The sequence below is a fragment of the Phalacrocorax aristotelis genome, chromosome 18 (genome assembly GCF_949628215.1).
Source record: "Phalacrocorax aristotelis chromosome 18, bGulAri2.1, whole genome shotgun sequence".
Lineage (NCBI taxonomy): Eukaryota > Metazoa > Chordata > Aves > Suliformes > Phalacrocoracidae > Phalacrocorax > Phalacrocorax aristotelis.
The window spans coordinates 2,468,343-2,493,768 of record NC_134293.1 but is presented as its reverse complement, the minus strand read 5'-3'; the positions used below and the strand labels follow the sequence as shown (position 1 = coordinate 2,493,768).

The following is a 25,426-nucleotide window of genomic DNA, read 5'->3' as shown; positions in this document are numbered from 1 at the left end:
GCTCTCCTTGCCCGAAAGCAAAGCCAGACAAGCCTGGAAAGCCCCGCGTAGCTCAGCTGAGAGGCACTTCTTCAAACAAGGGAGCTATAGTTTTGCAAACATGCAGACTGCATGCCTCCGGTTGTAATTCCCTCATTTACACGCACAAAACTGTGTGCCTTTTGCCTTACAGTGTGTTTGCAACCACCTTTGAAAAACTGCCCTGTAATGACTTTTGTGACACCCGTCATCTTCACAGCTCTGTGTTGTCACAATGATGTCATACAAATTAACCATACCTACTTCCATGCGCCGAAATGAAAAATACAACCAGTTTGGCTTGCAAGTGGCAGAGCAGAGGCTGCGTCCCTGTGAGGCTTCCCACGGGCCAGCTGCCGCTCTGAGAGCAGGCTGGGCTCCCACAGAATGCTGGGCAAGCGCAGGAACCGGGCACTTGGCTGAGTGACCTGAGCCCAGGCAACCACAGAGCAATAACCTGAGCAAGCCAACGTGAAACAGAAATGTGTAGTTACTGTTCTTTCTCCCTCCGTTTCGTGATACTGCACCTTATCTACAAGTGCTGCAGGCCACATCACATGCTTCATCCTGAGAAATGAACTATCATTTAGTATAGGGAAATAAATTGCAAAAATACATACCAAATGCTCCTTAGCAACAAAGCTCTTGTTTTCACACGTTCTCTGTTCCATACTCAGGTGTGAAGTCAGACGCTGAGAGATCAGAGAAACCTGTGAAACGGAGAGTAATAATTGGCAAGATTTTTGGCATCTGGAGATGGTTTTTACCCATAAAGGCTTAAGAGCTGTTGGTTTGCTACAGTAGTAGCCTGCTCTCTCACAGAAAAGAGCTAACACCTGCCATCAAAAGGGGACTAATGCGCTTGCTTTAATTAGCCACTGAGGTTTTAGTTGCTTGAAAGTGACTGAGTGCATCCAAAGTCTTAGAAAGCAAATGTTATAAAATCCACCCATCCATGTTTCTGACATATTCTAACAAAAGCAATCAAGTCACAGCTGAATGCAGTTGACAATTCCTTGCAACAAGAATCACCAGTTTCAGTTACTGAGCTGAGGATGCTGGATAAGTGGGTTAACCCCATCTGCAAAACATGCTGCTGAGAGGTAGCGATGTGCCTTTGCTTACTCTGAGAAGAGCATTGCTTGGATTTTTTTCCTAAATGCTCATAAAGGTTGTAAATCTGAGGAAAGCCCTTTTGGTCTCGGTGGCTGATGGTCTAATTTGTATCAGCACAACTGAGAACAAAATCTGGACGTGAGCGTTCTACTCAAAGCAAGCTTTTTTGTGATGGCATCTGAGAAATTGCAACAACTGGAATTAAACTATTTTACATAATCCATTCATAAGATACAGCTCATAAATAATAGGAAAGCAAAATGTCAAGCCAAACTGATTAAAAAACAAGCCTGAAAGCTGCTTTACAAATGAGAGGCACAATAGTAGCTCAGCAGTGAACGGTGATTTACTCTCTGGCTTGTAAGCCAATTTATTTATCAATAGTTGAAGTTAAAAGATTATGCAAAAACAACAAAGTCAAGGATATTTGACTAGGAAGAATGTATTACCACTGCTGCCTATCTGGATTCAACAAAGGAATTTTAGGCTTTGTCTTCTATTTGATAACTACAGAACAACTCCCCACGTAAAACCACAGCCCCCCTCTGGGCATGGGAGCAGACTTCGAGCCCCAGTGTGTGCGCCTTCTCTTCACCAGCTCTGGGGAGTTGTGTTAAATGGCCCCGATCAAGGTGGGCACGGACATCGTGGGGCTTACTGGTGCCTTTTGCCGCTATTGACTGCCGCGGGATGTGACAAGCCTATGGCACGGACACAGCTCGGTTACTATCCCCTGAAAACTCAGTGACTTTTCAGGAGAGATGATGGCTTTGAGTCTTGCCATTGGGTTCTCTTGCACAGCATCAAAGTGTTGCAAATAGGAGCCTTTGCACTGTCAGTTTATATTCTCCTAGCAATCTCTATGGGAAGGAAGTTTTTCCTATTTAGATGTTCCATTAGAAACTGCTGATGCAGAATCCATCAAATCCATTAGAAGTCCATTAAGTCCTAAGGCTGCTGTTTGTTTTCCTGTGTTGTCTGAAGAATTTGGAAGGCCCACAAGCTGTATGTTGCCTGTGGCAGGTTACCCTGTGCTGGCTGGCCGTGTCTTCTGGCTGCAATATCCTATATGCAATATGGATATGTGGTTTAAAAAGATGAGAGGATACAAGGCACTTTTAATATGCCTGGGTGGCGAGGCCAGTGCCTTTGAATTCTGTTACACAGAAGTGACAGCAGTGGAAGACGGGCAACAAATGAAGCCCAAAAAGTTTGGCCCAAAATACACCGTGCCGTTTTGCAGCAGAACAATTCTGAGTCTGAGACATTTGCTCTTTAGTCAGTTGTGAACTGTACGTTCTTCCCTAATAACTACATCAGTGGGTGGTACTTAAATTACAACTAGATATACATTAAAATAAGTGGAAGTTGAAGATCGATGGTACCGAGTATGACAACCACCTTGTACTTGTGCCTGAATGACAAAATCACATAGGATGAACATCCCAGGGCATTCTACAAACTTGTATTAACATATCAATTTTAACACAGATGTAAAGGATAATTTCAGGTAACACCATGAAATAGCTATTTCTGAGATAAAACAAGGCACAATGATTCTGTGCAACCCAGAATGATCAGGGGCTTTAGACAGAGCAGACTGGCTAGGACACAGGATTAATCTTTGTAAACTAGCGTCAAGCCAAGTGGAGAGTCTAAGCCAAGGTTGCCCCAACAAGCAACACACGGTGATGATATTTTGATGAAACCTCATGGCACCCTGATGAGAATTGGTGATGTATAAACATCCAGCATCTCGGACTCTTGCAGATAGCAAGACAGAGACACCTGGTACAGCACAGAGGTCAGATGCCGAGCGTGTGAGATGCTTGTCTCGTTTGTTACAGCCTCCTGGGAAATTTGTTTGGGTTTGGTTAACTTGACTTTTAAATGCAGGCATCCTACGGAAGGAAACTTCCCTGAATGACAAGTCTGAGGTAGTTAAACAAAACCATTTTTGAAATGCACAACTCCAAACGTGATTAAAATGCGGGTTTTCCAATGCATATTTCATCAAGGCTAACCATGAGCCGTCCTTTTAAGATATTTCCTTTGATGGCTGGCTGTTTATTTGGATTCAGTGAATGCAGGTTTGGTGAAAGAGGGTGTCAAACAGGTCAAGAGGCGAGACGGACACTGTGCCCTGGAAATTCAAGCCTTTATTATCTGGTCTCCATGGGATTTCCTTTCCTGCATGGAAAAATGTGTGGTAATGCCATAGCAACAACAAAGGAACAAACATAGTAGGACATGTCTCTGCTATTTAAGGCTTAGTAGGCTGGATTTTGTAAATGACTGCATTTCCAGAACAGTTATTTTGCTTAGAGTAGTATAAACAATGAGAAGCCTAACTAAAGGCACAAGAAATAAGGATGAGCAGCTTTCCATCTTCTCTTTGAGGATTTGTCTGTAAGGCAAGAAGAGCCTTATAAATATTAAGGACGGGTTGAAAAATCCTCATTTTAATTTAAAATTGATTCCTCTCCCTCGTCTCGTACCAAACTTATAAAAGAAGCATCCTTAAGCCCCACGATAAACCCCTCACCCTGTGTGGGTAAGCACAGCTGTATGCAACTACACGTATTCTCTGCCAGCCAGTTCCCACAGACAAAACCTAATGGTTGCTTGTTACGTGAAGGGACTTTGCTTAAGGATTCAGGGGCTAAATGGCCCTTAGGGCATCTGGGATATCTATGGAGATTCACAAAACTGGAAGTCTCCGCTGAGTGCTGCACTTTAAGGCTGGGCAGCTCCCCCCGGGGTGGAGGTCCTGCTCTCGGATGGCACGGGCCAGCCACCACGCAGGATGTCTGCCAGCAGGACATAGAGGAAGGCATAAGCTGGGGTTTTTTTTTTGTACGGATTTGATCTAGTATTTCACTGGAATGCATGACTTGCCAGCAGTGCTCTTAAAGCCTTTTGCAAATGGTGGATCAAAATGATTTATCAAAATCAGGTTATAATCATGACACTGATCTGTCAGTCAGCAGCCCCAGAGGAAAGTTTTTGCAGCCCTCCTACAACCTTTAAGATCCTTGACATGAAATGCAAGGCTTCCTGAGCTGCTTCATGACCTTATTTGTGACCTTCCTTTCACAAGCCATTATTCTTCACACAGTGAGCCCAGATAGCAGAGCCCATCAGCACCTGTCACGGAAGAGGTCTCGGCTTAAAACTCACAATCTAGCTGTCATATTTCAAACCAGCTCTTTATCAGAGGAGACCAAAGCCATGCCAAGAAAAGACGTAAGAGGGCTCTGTGTATGAAGGAAAAAAGTCTCTTCAGGAAAAACAGCTAACTGTACATTTCATAGAGTCATCCAGTTTTTGCTGGAGTAAATCTGAACGGCTAGATTCAGTGCCTTCATTTGCAAACCTATTCTACATACTCATCATGGGCTCTGCAAAACAGTACCTCTGACCTCAACCTCTGCCCACTCCTCCTGGGCTGCCCAGGAACCTCAATTAGTCATCGGGTGTAATGTTGTGATAATGGCTTTGTAGGTTTAACCGTTTCGCTCAGATCGCCTCTCAAGGGAGGGCCCCCAGCGTCAGAAATTCCCTGCCCTTGTGCAGAGGGGACAAGTGCCTCGTGTCTTCCCTAGACCAGACCCTTCAGTCATCTTCTTTGAAGCAAAATCTCGGTTTATTCAGGCTTTCATCACTGAAGAATGCCAGCATTTAATTGATAACTTACCTAGTATTACACTGCCTCTGATTTCACGATATGTTTCTTTGAAAAGAGTAGCCAAAGTTGGGCAGCATCCAGAGCCCATCAAAAAAGCTCATGGCAAGAGGTCCTAGCATGCCTCCCTAATTAATGTGAGTGTATGACCGACAAACTCACAGACAGGGTTTGTTCAAAAGGCTCCTTCACAAAGAATAATAACTGCACTAATTATACGAATTCTCTAATAGCTCAATGCATGTTGAAATAATTTCACTAGGCATAAAAAGCAGTATCGTGAGATTAACACTTAACAGATTGAAAACATCTGGGTTCAGAAAATGGATTGGTTAGACAGCCAGCTTTTGCAGGGCTTTGCAGGGTTATTTCCCCCTTCGGATTAATCTACTCGGCTACGGAATAAGTATTTTTCTGACCTGCCAGCAGAGACAATATTAATAGTTTCTAATTCTTTAGTCAGCAGAACAGTAAGGCGAATGCATGCTTGGGATTGGGTGGAGGGGAGTCTTTATGATCCTCTAGCATCCCTTTTAAATTCTCCTTCTGTCACTTGCAACAAAACAGGCACTTTTTGGTATGGAAAACACATGGCACACAAAGGAAAAGGAGAAATAAGCCTGCCACCTTTAAATGCAGAACTACACACGGATTTATGGGGTAGTGGCTAAGGAACAGCATAAGAGCTGATATCTTTTTATGGGTGATTGGGAAAAAGTAAATGTATTTCATATACTGTGTACTATGATACAATGGTTAGTGATCTCAAAGAGATAATAGATGGACTTTTTGTCATTAAAATGCTATTAACAAATGGAACGGGTGGGAGGAGCCATTGACTTGATAGTGGTAAATGACCTGATCACAGGTGAGTAATAATAATTGTGCATCGGCAATGATCAGTGCCAACTTGACAGATAGCTCAGATTTGACCTGTAATATTTGGCATCAAACCTCATTTCTATGCATCCAGCTTCATGCCTTCTATCTTTATTACCCAGTGCATTTTCTTTTCAGAGAGCAGCCTGATTGCTACTAATCTTCTAGCCTGTAACCTAATGCTCTCTCTTTAAATGAAGTCTCCATATTGTTGATAAAGAGTCATTGTATTCGCTTATCTCGCTCCTCTCCAGAAGTGATAGCAGGAAATCTGACTTCTCAATTAACCTGTGCTGAATTAGAATCTTTATGATCAAATTGGTCGATGGGATTTTTTTTTTTTTTAATCTGGATGGCTTGAAACTCAGTGGGAATTAGGATTTGTGAGTCTCACCAGAGCCTCCTTCTGTGTGTCAGATTGCTGTGGTGTACACAAATGGGAAGCCATTTTCTTGTCATTCTTACAAATTGCTTCTCTTTCTGAAATTTTCGAAGGAGGAATGAACATGGCACTGTGTTGCAGGGAAAGCAACAGAAATGAGATCATTTACACCACAGAAAAATAATGGATGTTTCACAGATGTAGCAAACAAAGGCGAGTATGGCATAGATCTGTCTGTAAGACAGGAGCCAGACCCTCCACAAATTAATTAAAATTATTATTTAAAATGTGTTTTTCCAGGATGCAATGTTACACATTGGCGTGTGAGAATGAAGACATTCAAACCCAGTATACTTGTGTCTTTTGCATGTTTTCCAACATGTTCTTTTCGGATTAAAGTGATCTATGGCTCACAAATGCCACATCCCATACGGGAATCTCATCAAAGGCTGGGGAAAAAAGTAAATGAGTAAATAGTCAAGAGAGGCAAGAGTTTCCAACCGAGCCGGGCCAAGAGGCACGTGGGCTGCTGGGCCGGGAGCAGATCCAGCCCGTCGGCCTGGGCACGGCACAAATGGCATGGGCTTTACTTTGCTCTGCTCCACGGGGGCTCTCTGGTGTAGGGACGTCCTTCTGCTCCCATGCCTGCTTTACAAAACCTGGTGTTAGACACTGTCTCCCCTGCGTGTCTTTGAGTGAAAGTAGGGCTTAACCTGGAGGAATAAGGCTTGCTCTAATTCCATGGAATTTTACCTAGATAAACCAAGAAGTTTAATTACAGAATGTTTAATTAGAGACTGTATTTAAGATCTTCAAAATGTCTCCTACATTAAAAAGCATATAAATTTCATTAAAATATGGATACCTAAGAAAAGAAGATTTAGAGGCTAAATGGAAGCCCTGTCATTGCCGCTTCATTTCCTTGCTGCTGTTTGAATTTTGACGGGAAGGGGACCAGCAGCAGATCCTACACTGATTAATACATTTCCATTTAAGATTCCACCTGTAATTATCCACTGTAGGAACACGAGGACCTGGCCAGGTTTAAATCAGCATGCCCTGGATATCCCCTTTATTCACCAGCTAGACACTTAAAATATTTTTCTTGTTCAAAGGGGGATGTATAGCTATAGTTCATGGAGGGCTCATCTAGGCTTGCTTATCTGGCAAGAGAAAGCCTGCACTAATACACACAGAGGTTGGTACAAATAAAATATTCCATTTCTCCGCTACAGATTAAAGCACAAACTAAAATTAATGCCGTAAAATAAAACCCAGACATAATACAAAAGTTTAGTCTGTATTTTACAAAAAAAAGGTGAGGATGTCATTGCAATGGGATGGAAAGGATGGAAGGAGATTAACGTGCCAGTAGAAGTCAGAGATAATTCTGGGTAAGTCATGGGATAGTAGCAGGTATAAAACTGAGAACAGAGAGAAAACACACGTTAACTCAGTGAGAGGGAAAACTTCAGATGGCAGAGGTGAAAGGTTAAGTTATAGACAGGGTTATATAAAGCTTTGAAGAGGACTAGATATCAATACAGGTTTTTTCCATTCTCTTTGAAAACTGAGTCACTCCCTGGAAAAGTAAATCTGGCTTTCTGAATATTATGGTTGAATAATAACATTGCTTTGTAACATTGTTTTTCAGGTAATATTTCTGGTAGGAGAAAATTCTTACTAATCTTTACGCTTCGCACATAGATGTCTCCATCAGGATTTTGTGCCAGAGTACACGCTTGCACCGACTCCCATGTGCAAGATATGCTGTAAAACCCCAGCTCAGAAGCGCGTACTTTTCATTAAACTACTGCTTTGCTGAAGATTTCAGCAAATTTCAACAAATGCTTTCTTTTCCATCCCATATTTACGTTTTCCTTGCTATGTTCTGTTTAAATTCATATAATTTCAGGACCGTCTTGTAATGTTTGCACAGTATTTCAAAGCACCTCCCAGTAAAAAGACATTAAGGTAATCTATGATACTATAAATAAGAGGCTTTTTTAAGAAAGTCCTTGAGTCATTTTGCTGTAATGACAGCAGGCCTCATTAAACAGCTGCATATATGGCACAGATTGGGGACGCTTGCAATGCTAGCATGCCTGCATTTTATAACCCAAACATGACCCCTGGGAACACGGCGGTAACAGAGACGCAGGACTTAAATTGGATTGCAAAAGGAGCAGGAGTGTCAAAGTTGTCCTCTTCCTGTGATGGGGGAGCAGCCTGGGCAATGGTGGGGTGCTGCCTCCCCTCACCTCTGCTTAACCCTTCGTTACTCAGCTCCTGCCGACCCGCTGTGCTCAGCAGCGTGACATTGTCCTGTACGTGGCCGCCACGCGCGCGGCTCGACTCTTGCTCAAGGAGATCCCATAGCTGTTTTGTCAGAGTCTCCCAGTGGGGTGTGCGGTGTCAGCGCTTTTCATACGGGTGCCCTCAGCTCTGTTTCAGTCATGCCATTTTTGTGAAATACATTGTGACTCCTGCAGAAATCAAGCCACAGTCCCTGCCTGCAATGGTGCGCCTCGTGCCTGCCTGCACTGTGTCCGTGTAATGAACTGCCTGGTTCTCCCGGTTATCAGGACTAGGAGGGCACTTTCCTCCTCCTGCTGTGGATGCTCACGGCATATCCCACCTCCTTCCTGGCTTCTTCCTCACGGGTCGAGGTGTGCAGGCTGGGCTGTGACCTTTCTGGCTTGCCCCATGCTCCGAGACTGTCTTGTGCCAATAAATTCAGGGCACATCGTGTTTTGATTGATGCTACTCTCTAAATGTTATGTCCTGAGACTGTAGAACTGAGAGAAAGGATCTGATCTTTCCTGAAATTGGTGAAATGATATATACATTTATCCTCCGCTGTCTCTTCCAGTCTTTAGAAATCCAGGGCTGTGTTAGGCTTCCTGTACAAGCCTTAAACCTCTATAATAGTGCTCAGCAGCGGTAACACCTCCACGGTATTTTATAAACCATTTCAGAGAACACAAATACCTGGAAAATCAAATCACCATTGCTACAGAAACTGCTTGATAAAACGAGCTGTCTCTCTTGCATACCAAATCCGACCTGGTCTCAGCATATACACTGTCCTGGCCCTGACCCCAGAGCTGCCCATATTCTGGCTCACTAAAGTAAGCAGAATCCCCTGGAAAAAGAGATTGTGACAATGCTGACAAGGGAAACGTTGCAAGGGGCAGGAAACAGAGGTCAGAATTTAAAACCCTAAATCCTACTGATTTTAGTCTGGAGAGAAGAAGCTAATTTTTCTGACTCAGTGGCAGGTGGAGGCTTTAATGAGGATGCCACACACACCTGGAGCTGTGGCAGACCCTCAGCCCGCGGCACCTATGCACGTGGCATAGGTGCAGATGCCCTCTGCACCACCCGCATCTCATGGCCATGGGAGAGCCTCGGTGGCCCGTGTGCTTGGTCATCCTGCTCTGAAGTTGCCCAAAAAGCAGCAAGAGCAATTCAGGTGCTGGTGGTGAATTCATTGATAGTGGTATATTTCAGCCACTCCATTCCTCAGCAAAACAATTCTGTTAGGAAAAAATGTTGTAGAAATGTAAGAACAGGAGACAATTTTGAAATGCAGCTTGTTGTATACATGATCGAGAAATCAAGCTTGAGGGAATCTCATAAAAGGCTGAGAGAACCCAGCTGAGCACTTGTTCAATTAAGCTGCTGAAGGTTCAACTCTTTATTGTACAGAGGGAAAACATTCAAGTCAGAACATCCAGGCACGCAGGGGTATAACTAGAACTTTTTAATTTGCCACTGGACAATCTGGACAATGAATTTGTCTGCAAGTCATTGCACAAGGTCTGCGGGGTTATATCCTCCACGGGTCACTGAACACAGGTGAATATTTTATAAAATATTGTTCCTTCAGCCCTTCACTAAGTGCGTACAGAATACCAGGCTTCCAGACTCCTGAATTAAAGCTGTAAATTTGAACTGTCAAAGCCAAAAGATGTTGGACCAGGCAGCAGGTACCTTTATGACATTTTCTTATTACAAGCACTGAGATGCAATTGCTCATAGAGGGCATTAAATCAAATCGCGGACGGAAGCTGTGACAGAAACACCCCAGCTTCCCGCCTTACCGCAGGCGCTGGCAAAATACTTGCAGTTAACCTGCGTGGCTGGGGAGCTAAAGTGGAGATGCTTTTCTTTTGGATGGGTTTTGCCATCCCAAGATTAACTGTGCGCTTGTATCTGACCAGTCGCAATTATCTTAATGAATTTAAGCCTATGGAGCAACTATTCCATCACGCTTGCAGGAAGGCATCCGCTGCGCTGCCCCATCGGGCACGTGGTGCTCTGGTGAGCGACGCTGTATCCTTCCCAAACGGCATCTGCCACAGAGGAACGACCACCTCGAGTGGCTGCTACCCACATCCAGAAACACAGGAGAAAGAATGATTTGACAAAATTAATGACTCTGGCAGACTACTTCTGCGCTGAATTGTTTATATGGTTATTGGCTCGTATCTTACACAACACACAGCGGTTCAGCAGATAGCTGAACAGTGTTGGTGACAGAAGGTTAACTCTTTGCGCTGCATTGAAGTTTCAGTGTGGACACATCTCTCGGGACGGTTCAGGTAGATACTGTGCTGTCAGCATCGTTCAGCCAGGCCATGGGCTTCCCGATCAGAGGGGTTTACTTGGGCTTTGTTAATTGCTCCACTCATTGCTTCTTTGTAGTCAATCAAATTTAATTCTGTCTGTGGATCCAGTAATTACATGTTCTTGTTTTTATGCAGGGCTAATAGACCACCTAAGGCTTTGTGTAAATTAGTTAATGTTTTCTCCTGCAAAGCTGGCATTTTTCCTGTATTGTGGTGGCAGGTGCAAAATGGTCCTTTGCAAAAGCATATGGCAAATTGTTGAAGTGCAGCGAATGCTTATGGGTTTTTGAAGGACAGGGTTAAAGGAGCATGTTCTTTATGGCATATATGAGCACAGTGTTAATTTTATAGTTCTTCAGTAGCATGAAATGCCTTAAAGTTGCTGCTGAGAAAGCAGATACCTCAGAGATAAAAGTCCTTATAAGGAACATGGAGGCAAAATAATAATTTTGAAAGGTGCTTAAGCCAAGCGGGCATGGCCACGCTGGGCAAACAGGCTAAAAAGGAGCATGTGTCAGTGTCTGTCTTGCCCTGGAATGCAAACTCGGGAGCAATGTTTTTAGGCCAGCTACATAGAAATGAAGGGCTCTGTAGGGAAAGATAAATTAGTGGTGTTGAATATTAATCTGCTAGTCATACTGCAAGAGAATTGTGGTTCTTTGTAGATATCTGGGGGCAAAACCTGGCCTAATGAGGTCAGTGGCAACATTTCTGTTGACTCAGTACAGGCAGGATTTCGTTCTAATTCTTTAACTGTTTTTATTTCCTGTAACTAATCCCTGCTAAAGTTGAAGAACATTTTTAAGTGAGGGTTTATTCCCGAGTGCATAACTACAATGCATCAATAAATCAGTAGCCAAACTAAATACTACTGTTTTCCGATTATGTTTCAGCCTTCCCATTTATTTCTGGCTTTCCTCTTTCTTATGCTATGTTGAAAACAACTCAAAACCCCACATTTTTCTGGCAATTTTGGGATGCCCGTAAGAGGGGTAACACATGCTCCTTTCTCTACCAAACGATCCCTGCTGTGTGTTCAGGCAGTGGTGGAGTCAAAAGCACAGCATTAGTTCAGCTTGGCTCCCTTCACTTTCTGCTGATCCCATGAAATTGAAAAAGCAAGTGGAAAAAAAATTGAAAGATCCCATCACATTTTCTCCAGTTTAAAGTACTAACTATCACGTTATGCAAAAGCTTGAGGTAAGCCTCAAAGTTGGATCTCTTACACGGCAATTTCCTTGAAGAGTTGTTGGATCGCATTTTTGTACGGGTTTCTTCTACATACAAGTATTTTATTGCATCTATTTATCCCGGTGGCCTGGAATTCATTTATCTGACAAAGATATTTCCATGACTGAGCTTCCAAATATACAGAGAGAAGTATGACACATCTGCTTTTACTTTGTCCTTTCTGTGGCTAATTTGAACACGAACACTACAGAAATACGTGTATAGCACAGGGGTTGAACATTGTTACTAGCAAACACCGGGTTGCAAAGTTATAGGTGGCAATAACTGTGCCAAACCACAAAATTAATATGACTATGATGGAGTGTAGGAAGGGCTGCAATCAATGGGCACACAGTGTTTCTTGGGTACTAAAAACCCAGGCAGGGTTTCAGATCAGCTGATAAAAAATCTTTAAAATCTTCTGACCTGTTCCCAAGTCCCTCGCACAGTAATTAGATACTGCAGCTGAGACCCTGTGTCCTCCCCTGAACAGTGTATCTAAGCAAACAGCAGGGATGTCTTACTTTGGAGGCTGACTCTTATGCATTTATAGCCTCTAAAATGAACGTGAGGCCTCTTTATGCCTTTGTCAGACAAAACCCTAAAGGAATGAGGACGGAGAACAAGTGCTGTTATGTCCTGGTGCTGGGCTGAAACGTGTTCTTTTCTTAGAGGGAAAATCAGTTAAATGAATGGAAACTTTTGGCCCCTGATGGCTGCTGTATGCACTTAGGGTTCATCATTTGCCCTGCCTAGATGCACATCACTTCTGGCAGAACGAATGAGTATTTCCCTGATTAATCAGTCGTCCTCAGGGAACTGCTCTTTCTGCACATATATTATGATCATTAAGAAGCCTTGCTATCCTGTGCTTGTTGCAAGATATAGAAAACACAAAGTAAATTGTGCAAAATATACTGTTATTAGACATATTTCTCTATATCTCTTTCAGTAATGGTGTAATTTGGTATCCTGAGATGACAAATGATGTATTTAAGTTCATTTTTCTGTGCTGCCCCATAAATGGTATTAACTCAAACATTTAAATGCAGGAAGATGGAAATGCTGTGGGGTGATTTTTGTCATCCCTGAAGGAAGCCCCTGTCATGGACTAACCAGCCCTAACACAGCGCCTGCCCGGGGCGTTTCTCACTGCTGTGTTGAGGGGCAGACAGTCTCGGTGCCGGTGCCTGCAGCAAAGCGGGGGTCCCAGCTCTCAGCAGGGTGGTGGGGAGCTGGGCAGGCACAGCTGAGCAGGGTTGCCTGAGGCTGGGCTCTGCTCACGCGCTGGAGTCAGAGAAACCCAGCTGCGTGGCCAGCGTTCCTCCCAACAGCATCCTTACAACCCCACTGGCACACACTGGTCCACTGGGTCGCTGTGACCTGCCAAACCAGCACAGAGTCACTGGAGGGTTTGCTGGGCTCCCTCTGCTCTCCAGGCTCAGCCAACCCTACTCACACCTGATATCCCCCACGGGACAGTTGTGCTGGGCAGCATCCTTGGCAGGACCAGCATAGCTTGGACCCAGCAGTGCCACAGCGGCAGGAGAGAGGATAGAGTCCTTTACTATATTTGAAAGCACAGCTTTCACTTTGCAAGCAAATTACTGGTTAAATCACATTTGACAGACTCCAGAGTAATTGCTGTGTGAGCAGCGCGTGAGTTTAGGAGGCAGGCGTGACTGCGTGTTCACCTGACAATTAGGTGGCTCATCCCATCCAAGCAAGTGTCTCACCATTGTACGGTATTGGACACCTAATTAAACAGCAAATGAAAATGAATGGGCCCCCCTTCCACTAGCATAACCACCTAATTCTGGGACTGCATAAAGCTCATGCTAATGCAAGATAAATTATTTGCTTTTGGGCAACAGGGCGTATCTCCCTCCTGGCAAGCACTTGGCCACTTCTGATGAGGGTCATCATGCCATAGAGGGCACGGACCGGTTCTCTTCTTTCTTTCCTTTCCTCCATCTTCAGGATCTTCAGCCAAACCAGGCTCTGGCTTCCATGGACAGGACACTCAGGCCTGCAGGGTGGGCAGGAACATTTCAGCAGGTGCTGATCAGGACAGGCAATGAGGAGGCTCTCTTCTGTGTCCTGGGCTGAGACAGATGGAGAGAGAGGGGGCACAGGGCTGGCTGGTAGGAGAGCCTTTTGCTTTGCTCTATCTAAAACACGGGGGCATCACCAGATCCCGCTGCCAATGGTTATTGCTCACGGAGACAGAGCTGAGAGGTGGCTGCATGGGAAAGCAGCCATTAAATGCTGCCTGCATCTCCTCTTCAATCAGAGGGCTTGAGCGGCCCTGCCGCCCTGAGATTTGCATGCTGCTTGGAGCCAAACTGAAAGGAAATGGGAAACTGTGGCTCCATTATTTCAAAGCAGATTGTACAGGAGTTAGCCTGCTGCTAGCGGAAAGAGCACTGGTCCTTCCGAGCTGACCTGAGACCTGTGCTTATCTGTGACTGTCTTTTGGTTTAGGAAACTGGACAGAACCAAACTCACTGACTGGGAGAAACTTCCACAAATTTCAGCTTATGGAAGTCTTTCCACTAATGCTTTTGTCACATGAAAGAGAATTTGGCTGTCTGATATTGTCCCCTGCTGGGACTATATTGATTTCTTTTTTAAAGATGAAAATATATGATGCAGTGCTCTTGAAAAATTAGAAAAACAAATCAGCCCGGAGCTCAGTATAATATGTAATTTTTAAAGTGCTAGCTAAAGACTATGTGAAAGGGAACAGAAATGTGCATTTTTTTATTACAAGGTTTGAGCTTAGAAACTGGCTTCACTTCCCTGACCCCCTGGACTGGAGGGCACTGCTTTTCTGGCACTCTCACATGTTAATAAGGTCATCTGCACTCCCAGGAGAAACTCAGAATTCATAACTGGAGTTTCAGCAAATAAAAAAGAGAAGAAAGAGAGATGGATTTGCAGTTTCTTTACATAAAAATATATTCAGAGAAATTTCCAATGCATGTGTCCCTTGCTATGGTTGGGGTCTTAAGTAGTTTGATTATTAAGAAAGACCAATGTTTATTTTATCTGAGCATTTTGGCTCCCCTTAAAAGAGAAAATCTAGAAAATAAATAAAGTCCCATGTCAAAAGATCCATAGCGGCGCTATTCTCTGTATTAATAAAACAAAAGGACTAATACAGATGTCCTTGAGAGTAACTGTTTCTTACAGAGATAAGATGGTGATTAATGGGAAATTTGTTCTTGCCAGAGGTGGCTATCAAGTATAAGTAAATAAATGGTATGGTTTCATTCTTGCAGTCTAGCTACCATAAATATTATTACTCTGGTAATAGGAAGCTGTAATACTGCTGGCCATTTGCAGGTAGGATTCTGAAAACACCCCTGCCCCTAGGGTTATTCTGTTGATGATGTCATTTACTATGATGCCACAGGAAAAACAAATGGCATGGCAACCAATTCAATTTAGTTTTAAAATAATTTCCAGAATATAATGTTATTTTCTGATAGTGTCACTGCACCTTGTCAAAATTAGCCAAAGATAACCTCAAGAAATGGAACAGCCTTTTATGAAGCTGGATTTTAAACCTGATAAAGTGCTGGAACAAATAAATATGGGTTATGTCCCTTCCAATGCATTCTATGACAGCTCCCTATAGGCAGTGGTACACGTCCTGCAGCAGCTCGCCTCCTTCCTAAGTGCTCGGTGGGAAGCAGAACACTGCTAGGAGGCCTGCAGTTCTTAGCTCTTGCCTGAAGTTTCCTGCACAAGAGACAGAGGATTTCCAATGCTACCTTAACTGGAGACAGAAAAAAACCCTCCCCCACAAAGACATTCAATCATCCCCATAGTTTATTTATGGATTATGTATTTCACGGTCCAAATATATTAACTAAGTTATTCTGTCAAGAAATATAAATGATGATCATTTGTTAGCTGCACCACTTGAATAATTACATCAAAGTGTAATAAAGTTATTGAAGGGATTTATTAACCTGATGAAGTAACTCATTAAATCCTTCAAATGCATTAATGAAGGAGGAAGTGTGGGCCTTTCGGTATAATTGGAGATGGGAAATTGTGCAGCTGGGCCAAGCTGATAAAAATTATCAGATATCCCAAATCACTTTTATTTAGCTAGTAATTTGGGGCATCTCTATCACTACTCTGGATTTCTACGTTACTTTTCCAACCTAAGCAGCTCTGCCTCAGAACTCAATTACTTCTTTTGTTTTACTATGGCCTGAAGTCGCATTTGTGAGTTTACAAGCTGGGAGCGGAAGCACACATAGGTCAATGATGAGCTTCTTGCCCTGTGCAGCAGAGAAGGTGCACAAGCCAAAGCCTGCCTTCTGAGGTGCACTAGGATGGCGAAGGTTGCAGCTGATGGGCCACTGCAAGCGATGACTTGCTCGGGTACCTCTAAAGGGTGCCTGCAGTGGGGGGTGAGGAGCACACCCGGTCCTTCCCGCTAGCAGGCTGATGGTGTGCTCAGTAATAAGATGCCGTGTGAGTTTTAGCTCTTTTCTTCCAGTAGCTGTGGACTAAATCAGCCTCTTGTGTGAGACGTGGCTGGTCGTTCTTAAAAGTAGACCTGTCTGCTGCTAACTGAGTGTGTGGCTTGACCAGCACGACCCACCCTGGTGCTGTTTAGACCATGTGCTTTAACAGAACACGTTCCTAAAAGTTGCTGTTTAAGACTTGGCTAAGGAACATAGGGGTCAAACACGGCTGAAGTCAAAACGTTAGCTGGGCTTCACTAATTCATTTGCACAGCTGGGAATCAGTATGAGCAACCTCTGCTCAGGAGCAAAACAAAAGGTGGACGGTAGAAAGAGGGAGCACTGACTGAGGGAGGAGAGGCCAGAGTACAGCACTTGTCTGACGAACAGCCCTGGGGTCACCTGCAGCGTTACCAGGCAGCTTTCAGAGAATTAGCAGTCGCTCTCCCATTTCCTACCTGCAAAGCATCTGGTTTAAGCCAGAGTTGATTCCTTTTATAAAGTTTTTAAAGGTTAGGAAAACCAGTGTATGAGTACAGGCTGCACTTCTCCAGTTTGCAGTATTAAAAGGCTTTCAAGCACTCAGGTAGTATTTACTGCTGGAGGTGCTACTATAACCCACTTCAGTAGGACGTAGTCTGCCATATGGCTACAGCTGTGCGGCACCTGGGCCGTAAAAAGAGGGCAGCTCGGGAACTGGCAATTATTTCCAACATTACTTGTGGTGTTGCTGATTTATGGTGGGCTGGAATCAGTACCGTGAAATGAGGGTTGTTACAGAACTGTTTTTTATGATCAGGTGGCAGTTTGTGCACTTCTGCTGAGTGATGACATTCACAGGACTAGGACATCTGAGAAACAGAAAACTCCGGTTTCAGCCCGCTGTCAAGGAGTTTTTATTAGGAGATATGAAAACATGCAATTTGTGTCTTCCTGGTAGTCCCTGTGCCCTAGGAAAACTGAAGCTGCTCTTTGTAGCTTAAATCAATTAGGAGAAGGATGTAGGGTGCCTTTTTTGTTTTAGATGCATATTTTTCATGGTTGCATTCCAGATAAAATGCTGTTCTGTCAGGGATTCTAATCACCTTTCAGCCATTTATGTAAAATACGTGTCTCTGAAAGAGGTAATGAATGCGATATCCCTGAGGCTTGAAGACTGCTGGGATGTGAAGTGCAACCATAACGAAGTGAGACGTGGGCATTACTCTCAGGCATCAGGACTCCCGCCACCACTGACGCGGCTGCCACATTGTGCATCTCCGCGGCATGGGAGACAAGGTACAGAGTGCACAAAGGCAAAATTAATTCGCCATACAGCGCTTTACAACGAGGTCACCTCCGATGTAAGGCTAGTATTTAACGGCCAGCAGCTTCATTGTAAATCTGTTTTCATGAGTGCCTGCTCCGCTTAAATTGTGAGTCTTGGGAGAGGTGAAAAGATTGATTTAAAACAGACCTGTGAGGTGAGCAGGTGGGGAAGAGAAGGGAGCAAATGTGTCATGTCAAATCAAGACATATCAGGTGATCTACACATCACTGCTGGTCTTTTGGACCTCAGCCCCTGCTCTAAATAGCTATTTAAGAACTTGGAATTGACAGTCCAAGCAGGAGCCAAGACCTGCTGCAGGCTGGGCAGCATCTCCCCTTCCCAGGCGAGCTGGCTCCAAAGAGAGACAATATGCTGCAAGGAAACCTGTCCGCTCCCTCACTACGTCCAGGCTGACACTGCTCCTTGCTAGGGAATGCGTCAGGTGGTGAGCTGAGGCTGCAGTTAGCCAAAAGATCACAAGAAGTAGTATTGATTCAAATTTTCAGTCATCAATTTCATTCCCTGCCTGTGCTGGAGAACATACTGGTTCTGGCATGGATAGGTTAATTAGGAAGAGAAGCAAAGCGTTTGCCACCTTTAATTCTATTTGTAGAAACGGAGTTGAGCAGTTAACCAATGTGCATTGCTTGGAAAATGTGTACTATATTATGCTTTCCTAAAATAGAACAACTGAAATATGCACTTTCTATTAGCACTTCTTAACTGCTGAATAAAATGTAGCGCAGAGGTAAGGGAATTCAGGGATGTTCCATGCACAATGCATTCTGAACATGCTGCTCTCATCTAAAGAATCCAACACTTAAATATGTCAATACTATATTATTAATCTGCTTCTGTGTTTGCTGTTCTGCAAGAGATGAAGTGAGCATGACTTCCATAACTTTTAAAAAATTAAATAGAAAATCTAGGTAATTATTAAAGCAATACTAAAAAGGAAAATCATCATGGCTTCCAAATTAGAGTGCATCTGACACTAAGCTCTCTGAGTCTTGTGAAATTTTGTGTAACAGTCTGCTATTTTGAGAAACATTAGCTCTTGTCTCTCCCTTTTACAGTCCACTAAATAGGCTGTATATCTTCTAACCTTGCAGGTGACAAAATGCACTTCTTCACCATAGTCCACACAGCGCTAGATCATTTCAGCCTTTTTGAGTAAATGACACGCAACTCTATAACTGCATGATTAGGCCCATAGATTACCAGATTACGTCTATAAATCTTCACCATAGCTACCACTCGCTTGGCAGAAATAGAGAAGTTTCATCATTTGTTCTCGTGTAGAAAACATGCTGTGAAATGCAGCCTCAAAGGTCACTGGGGTGGCATTTCCTTTTGTGGCGCCTAATAAACTTGCAGCTAATGCAGCAATTACCAAGCCCAATTACCTCTATGTTGGCTTCAGAGAATTTCTCTTCCAAAGTCTGGATAGTTAGATTCCACTCCCTTCAGTTAAAAAGTGAGGTCGATTCAGCTATTGTACAATGGTGAGACATTTCTGAAACAGGCTATGTGTGCAGTAAGGACCCGTCTGAATGAGGAAGTTGTGCCAACAGAACTTGAATGGGGTATTTAAGTGGTACTACAAAGATGTGGGCAAAAAAGGTGCATGGGCACTCTTATTCCAGGGCTAGCTTTATTCAAAATAACCTGTTCCTGTTCCCCAGCTAAATCCAAATAAACTGAGATGGGATACATAGTCCAGATTTTTATATACATATATTTCCCAGCAGTTTTGCATATATATGCATATATAAAAATACACGTTACTATATCTGATGCAGTTCTTTAGCTTGTGAGCTGTAATCGCATACTTAGCATTTATTTAAACATAGAGTTTGGAGATATTGTACAAATGAACACATCTCCTTTGTTAGCTAACAAAGGGGGCTAACAAGCTACCTTGCTTTCGTTGTAACCGCATTTATATTGGAGCAGCTGAGTGCTAACTTGTGAGTTGCAACGTTTAGAAAAGGACCTGGTATCATCTACTTACCTGGCAACAGTCCAGCACTGATACATACCCTCCAAATCACAACATGTTTGACTGAAATGAAGCCAATGGAATAATTCTTTTCAAAGGAGAAGAGCTCAACTGTAATATGTTAGAAGTGGCTGTATTCTTGTTATGAGTTCCAGCTCTTTGTTCAGTTACAGAGGAAGATAGCTACATTTTGATACCAAGTATATGGGCGTTATTATCCCTTTCCCCTGCTCTCCATTTTGCTTTCCTTGGAGGGAATAATTGCTTGGGCTGCTTTCAAGAGCTCAAACTATGGGTACCTGACATGCACCTGCCAGGAGTTCAGCAGAGTAGAAAGGCATTTAACAGCGGTCCCTATTTTCCTCGCCCCTCGAAAGTTTTGCTTCCTTAATGGTAGGATTTTGTCTGGTTTGTTTTATCTTTGACAGGTCAGTTTCCTGTTCGTTTGATTTATACTTAATTGGCATTTGAAATTATGCCTGATTTTAGATGTATTTCACCTCTCACTGGAATGACTCTAGGTAATTCCACCTTTTATGAAGTAGCCAAAAGGAAATTCCTAATTTGTGGATAGCCAAAAATTCCATCTTGTTTCTGTTTGTACACTCATGCGCAGCTATTACTGTGGAGAACGATGAGTGTGACCTTGGATCTTATTTAGCATCGTCTTTGGGTTTCCAGCTGTTGGAAGAAACATACAGGTGTCTCCTTTTTGTATAAGGGAACCTGCAACACCTACATCCAAAATACCCTAAATGTAGTGACCCTTCAGTCATGCTACAGAAATATCTGCATGGGAAGAGTGCTGGAAAGTGTTGAGTGTAGGCTAGCCAGTGCAGTAGGGCACGAGGTGATGTTTTTGGAGATGTCTGGCTGTGTTACTGTTTGCAAGGTTTTCTCATCACTGCTCAGATGTTAGCTGTGTTTCTGGCTTTATGTTAGGGTGCCTGTGGCTTTGGATCAGCATCTGCTTTCTCATTTGAAATGCTGTAAGATCACGTAAAGAAAAGCTTAAGAGGACCTAATCAAATTATTAGATTAATAAAATGTATAAAACTGAGAAGAAATGTGTTATTCAAAGTCAACTGACTGCGCATAAGAAGAACTGGCAGCTTTGAGAAGGGAGCTAATGGATTATATGTGAGAGGAAACTTCTTGATGAGATGAGTGAAAACTGCTTTGGTAGATTAAGCTCTGCCAATAAAAATGTTCCAAAAAGAGATAAGACCGTGATAATCTGTAATAGGGTTGGAATAATACTCTTGCTGACCTACAAATCAGCCCTAATTCTAATGATTGTCTGATATGTCCCACAATCTTGCAACCAATCTCTCATTGTCACAAGTATCAGGAATATAATATACTCCCAAAATAAGCAAATTAACTTCTAAGACAAACTAATCTTCCTACAGCAGGTAATTTAGGAAGATATTTCATGCACACAGCATATTTTTCTAGTGGTGATCAGTACTGCTCCTACACATCATCTAAACATAGTAAAAAAACACAATAAAATAAAATAGCTTTTTCTGATGTCTATAATATTGCAGTCCATCTCTGGATTTCCATCATTTCAACATCTGTATGGAAGGATACACATAAGCTTAGCCAAGTTCTCACATTCCCGCTTCACAAGACAGGAAACTATTCAATTATTGCATTTCATACATTGAAAACTCCATCAGTCTCGCCAAAAGAAGTGGAAATGGAAATAGCCATTTTTTGTGCATGGTATGTAAGAGAGTTGTACATTGGTGCCCTCTACACACACTCTAGAGAACTGCATTACTTTGGTTTGTCTGGTTTAAAATAAACTTGAAAACGGTATGTGATAGATTTAAATAATTAAACAGCACTTCAGGAGCTTAATGAAATGAATGAACCATTGCAGTGACAAAGAGTTATAGTTTGTCAGATTTTAAAATAGCAGAAAATGCAGTTTTCCCTGAGTAGAAGCATCATTAATTCAGTATTATCACCAACAATTTACAACTTTTTCTACAAAAAGCCATTTTCTCTAAAAAGATGTGCTCTCATTTCTAATAATATCTTATACCAGTTAATTTAAGTTATTTTTGTTAGAAATCAACAAATTCAGGAGTCTACTTTTCAAGAAAAAATAGGTAAACCATATTTTTTAAGCTTTGGGCCTGTACAGGGCACAAGAGGAGAGCGCAGAGGTCCTGTCTTGGCCCACAAACTCTTCAGAGGAGAAACTGCCATTACTGCCTGGCTGTAGGACACCAGTGAAGTAAAGAGGATGCAAGAGGTTGAGGGTGAGACTGTAACTGTTTGGGAGGGCAGAAGATTAGAAAGTAGGAATCAAAGGTGACTTACAGTTGAACCAATGCGTGTGGACTCGACTTTTATCTGCCTTGCAGTCAGTAGTGGCTGTGACTTACTGGTGAGAACTCAGGTGATGAGGACCTAGCAATAACAAATACTGTGTGTCAGATATTAAAAAAAAAAAATGCATGTTTTTTAGAAGACTCAATAGCTGATGGGAAATGAACCAAATGACCAGTCAAGCCATGTTAAAAAAAGACTTCCAACTATCCATTTTACCAGCAAGTCCCCTCTACACTCCATATGCTGTAGAACAGACCAAACATGTTGTCTAGCCTTCTTGTCATCTTGTATGATGGCAGGATTACGCTACACATAATGGTAAGGTGCGCTTGCTGCTGTATTCTAACACCTTTTAAAGTGATGTTTGTTGTTGGGAAACTGGGCAGAGGCGTAAGTGTTGTATGAGGAGCCTAAATGGAGCCCCACTGTTTCTTTGTGTGCTTTCCCAGCTAACTGCACTGCTGACAGACAGCGCTATTAAGCAGTCATTAGCACCATGTCTGAAAGCTTGGCTTCTGCTGATAATAACAGGCTATTCAATATTTTGAGCCTTTGAAGGAAAGAGGGCACCTAAATGAGAATAATGAGGTCATTCTATGACATGCCTGAGGATATGAAACCACGGGTAACTTTTTAGCCTGTTTGATATGTGAACACATTACATTCGACTGTGACAGATTATTTCAAGCCTTCAAAAAAAAAATCTTCCTTCATTAAGTCACACCATACAGCATCAGCACCAAGTGGTAATCAAAACACTGGTGTCACTGTAAAGCACAAAATAATTCTTCAAAATAATTCTGTGTAACTTAATCAAAAAGAAAACATATGTACGGACAGATACGTAAAGCAGAGCAAAGGGTTGAGGTCGTGTCAGAAAACCAGCACATTTTAACAGTTAGCAAAGTTTAAAAGGATTTTATGATAAAAAGATTGCTTCCAATTCTGCATAATGTTTTATTTTTCCGGATGAGACGCGTGGACTATTTTGGCTTTGAAAAGATGAACAAACTGAAATTTTAATTTTAGACCTGCTTCTTGCTGAAAGCAGTTGCTGTTTCTCCCGAAACTGGCTCGCTTTCCTTCGCAAATGAGACCAGCGTTTTACAGAACGTTTTCCACCGTGGGGCTATTTCAAGATTCTTCATGCAGCCGAGCAGCCTGGGTTTTGAGCAGGGCTGTGCTGCGTGTCCACATCCCAGTCTCTCAGGCAGCACGTTGTTCCACTTCCTAGCTGCCCACGGGCAAATGATGCAGCCTGCATAGGCCTATGGATTAACATGGTTTACTTTGTTGCTCAGTTTAGAGGTTTAACATGCTCAAACTTTACAATAGCAGTAGGAAACATCTCCCTTTTTCCTGGTGGTTCTCCAAGGCGGTTTCCTGTGTTTCTGCCTGCAGAGGTGGTGCTCGGGCATTTTCCTGGGCGTGCAAGAGCACCACACAACTGTCAGCCTGTGCTACTGGACAAAAGACATGTGCTGGCCCTTAGCTTTTTCTTCTTTTGCGAAAGCCCGGTGACCTTTGCTAGATGAGTTGTTTGTGCACGCGTCTAGTTTAGCTTCATTTTTATCGTATTTTCATTTTGTATTGTTTTTAGTGGTGTCATACATGTGTAGTTAAGGGAGATCTGCACAACACAACTTACCTCTTTGTATTTAGCTTCAGCTTCTGATGCTTGTTTAATGGGAGAGGCTAAATGCACAAGCACAGCTGCTAAGAATTCAGTGCTGAGCTCCGTCAGCTCCCTCCTGCCCGGGGCACCCACAGCAGGTGCCGCTGATTGAATATGGGGGAGCGTGAGATGGAGGAGGAGGACCTTTCCCGTCACTGCCTCCTGCACCATCACCTTCACACACCTCAAGCCCAGAAAGAGGGGGAGGCCGCAGTGTCCTTTCCTCAGGAACCACCAAAAACGTATTGTTCATAAAGGCTTAAAGGAAAAGAGTGGTTGTGGGAGCGAGGGCAGGTAAAGCGCCTCGCTCTCAGGGGGCTCCGCTTACTGGCAGGCGGTTTCTCTTTGTTACCCTAGAGGGAAACAGACTTGCAAGTTTGCTTCTATTCCAGTTTCTCTCTTATTCATTTCAATTTTCTTGGTCTCGTTGTTTTTTACAAGGGATTAGCTCAGTGGTTCCATTTAGACTAGAAGGAAAGGTTTAATTCAAATTATTTGGGGACTTTACAGGCTGTGTTAAAATTTTTTACTTCATCTAGCCCTCAAGCTTATTAACGTTTTCTTTACATTAACAAGATTAATGAGTGATTGCCCTTTTTTAGTGGATACTTTTAAGATTAAGCCTTTCCAATATTATATTTGGAGTAATAGGCACATGCCCTACCTGAAAGGCCATTACAAATACAGAGAACAGCATGTAGTATTTGTTTTATAATCTTAATGCTTCATTAGATGTTTGCTGGGTATGGATTATCTATCAGCTCACACACAACAGCTAATTCCAATTACCGCTGTTCTTGAATCACTACCAACCCACCCCGAATTTGAACAAAAACACCATCCTGGAAGAACAGGAAGGTCAGAAAAGGGACTGCTTTGGGATGTCTTTTTGGTATGTAAAATAAAGCCTTTTACAATACACTATAGATTTTAAATATAGTGGTTATTCATTAGCAGAAAGGCTAGAGAAGAAAAAAAACAGTTTCTCGGCATTCTCCCCAACAAGGGGGACAGCAATGGCTGGGACAGCACAACCCTTCGCATCAGCCCACCTCAGCCCCCGTGGCTTCCAAGGTGGGCAGAAACAGGCTCTGAGAACAGCACCTGGAGCATCTGAATGCCTCTTTATCACAGCCATGACTTATACCATGGGTAGTCTTATTTTCAGAGCTGGAAAAGCAGTTCTGCTGTTCATTAACTTAATTGCATAAGCCATGATGTTTAAATATAATGTGTATTCATTAAAGACTGTGAAATCTGTGAAGTTCTATTGAAAGCTAATGGATAATGCAGACAGTGGGACTGTGGGAGGCAGGCCTGGCTTTGCAACATCCAGAGGTGGCTTAAGCTGTGCTTGTATTTTAGATGTATTTCTTCATTACGCACTGGATTAGTCTGCTAGTGGATTGGGCTAGAGGGAGTAAAAGACGACTCACCGGGAGAGATTTCCGGCTACTTTAACTCTGTGTCTTTATGTACAGAACCTTTAGATTTCTACTGCACGTCCTGTTATATTTAAAGCTACCAAAATTAGGTAATACAGGAACTTTAGGTCTAAGTATTTTAGGTCTAAGCCTTAGGTCAATATTTCTTCTAATCCTGAAGTTTACAGAGACAATTCACAAAAATTCACAGAAAGACTCTAATGGTAAAAGCTAAA

At 42.9% G+C, this 25,426-nt stretch overlaps 1 protein-coding gene across 1 annotated transcript in view; it reads left to right on the top strand.

The window, feature by feature from the left end:
- Nucleotides 1-25,426, top strand: part of LHFPL7 (LHFPL tetraspan subfamily member 7) — a 63,261-nt gene that overhangs the window by 36,025 nt on the left and 1,810 nt on the right. The window lies entirely within an intron of this gene.